The sequence below is a fragment of the Manacus vitellinus genome, unplaced genomic scaffold, assembly GCF_001715985.3.
Source record: "Manacus vitellinus isolate BGI_N305 unplaced genomic scaffold, ASM171598v3 scaffold_177_pilon, whole genome shotgun sequence".
Classification (NCBI taxonomy): domain Eukaryota; kingdom Metazoa; phylum Chordata; class Aves; order Passeriformes; family Pipridae; genus Manacus; species Manacus vitellinus.
In genome coordinates this window covers 36,647-38,462 of record NW_021939239.1, presented here as the reverse complement: position 1 = coordinate 38,462, position 1,816 = coordinate 36,647, and the positions used below count along the sequence as shown (strand labels likewise).

The window sequence follows — 1,816 nt, the reverse complement described above, 5'->3', positions numbered from 1 at the left end:
TGGGATGGAACCTCTTGGCAGTGGGATAAAAACATCTGGAAATGGGTCCAAACCACTTGGAAATGGACTGGGAATACCTGGGAATGGGATGGAACTCCTGGAAGTGGGATAGAAACGCCTGGAAATGGGATGGGAACACTTGGGAATGGGATGGAAGCACCTGGAAATGAGCTGGGAATACCTGGGGACCCCCCCAAAAAGGGGAGTTGAATAAAATTCCCTGTTTTTTGCCTTTTTTTAACCTGTTTTTACCTGTTTGGGGCTTTCGGGTGGAAAAAGGTGGGAAGAGGGTGGAAAAAAGGGGAAAAGGGAGGAAAAATGATGGAGAAAGGGTGGGGGAAGGCTGGAAAATGATGGAAATACTGTAAAAACAATATGGGAAAACAGTGGAAAAGGATGAGAAAGAGTAGGGAAAAGATGGAAAAGGGTAGGAAAAGGTGAAAAAAGTGGGAAAATAGTGGCAAACTGCAGAAAAAGACTGGGGAAAAGGCGGGTAAAGGATGAAAAAGGATGGAAAAAGGGTGGAAAAGGGTGGAAAAGGGTGAAAAATGGATGGAAAAAATGGTGAGAAGGGTGCAAAAAGGTGACGAAAAGGTGGAAAAGGGTGGGAAAAGGGTGGAAAAAAGTGGAGAAATTGTTGAAAACCGAGAGAAAATGCTGGAAAAAAGGTAGGTAAAGGATTTAAAAAGGGTGGGAAAAGGACGAAAAAGGATGGAAAAAACGATGTAAAAGGAGGGGAAAGGGACGGGATTTGCTGCAGATCCCCCGAAAAACGAACCTCAATCACAAGAAGGCGGTTCTGGGGAAGCCCCAAAAAACGCGGTAACCGACGAGGGTGGGATTCGAACCCACGCGTGCAGAGCACAATGGATTAGCAGTCCATCGCCTTAACCACTCGGCCACCTCGTCCGCGGCTGCGCACTCGCGCCCCGCGCCCATCTGGCTCCTGGAGGGGCGTGGCTTTAGCGTAAGGGGCGTGGATAGAGGCGTGGTCTCCAATCAGGGGGCGTGCTGTGGGCGTGGTTTACCCACCCCGGAAATGAGGGTTCGAATCCCGGGGGAGCCAAATCAGGGAAGCGGGGAGGGTTTTAAACACATTTTAAAAAATTAATAAATACATGAAATGAATAAATTAAATAAACAAACTAATAGAATAACATAAGTAAATAAAAATAAATAAATTAAAGGAATAAAGAGGTTAAATAAATAAATTAAGTTAATTAAATTATCAAAAGGAATAAATTAAATGAATAAATTAGATAAATGTGAATTAAAAAATTATATAAAAGATAAAAAAGAAATAAATTAACTAAATGGTTAAGTCAATCAATCAATCTATATATGTATATGTATAATAATACACAATAAATCGTGTATTTTTTTAAACTGCTCCGTTTTCGGCCCAGTTGAGCCCCACTCTAAGTAATTATGATTCATTTAAAGCAATTAAGGCCCTTTTCTTCAACAGCAGAGTGGCGCAGCGGGAGCGTGCTGGGCCCATAACCCAGAGGTCGATGGATCGAAACCATCCTCTGCTAGGGTTCTTTTTTCTCCCCCTCATTTCCTTCTTTCCCCCCCTAATTTTTACTTTTTTTTCCTTTTTTTCCCCTATTTTTTCCTAACTTTCCTTTTTTCCCTCTTTAATTTTCCTCATTGTCCTCCCCCTCCCATTTCCCCTCCTTTTCTGGGGTTGTAAAGGGGTTTTTCGGGGGCGTCTCTACACTCGGGGAGGTCCCAGGACAGGGATGGGGGTGGGAAAAGGGTTTTTTTGGGGGGCTTTCCGGCCTCAGGGGGTTCCGGAACACGTGTGTGTGGA

General features: G+C 43.8%; 2 non-coding genes across 2 annotated transcripts; one reads left to right on the top strand and one right to left on the bottom strand.

Moving 5' to 3' along the window:
- Nucleotides 1-827: 827 nt before the first annotated feature.
- Nucleotides 828-909, bottom strand: TRNAS-GCU. The gene has a single exon. It is a non-coding gene; the product is annotated as a tRNA-Ser (tRNA).
- Nucleotides 910-1,466: 557 nt separating this feature from the next.
- Nucleotides 1,467-1,538, top strand: TRNAM-CAU. The gene has a single exon. It is a non-coding gene; the product is annotated as a tRNA-Met (tRNA).
- Nucleotides 1,539-1,816: the final 278 nt, after the last annotated feature.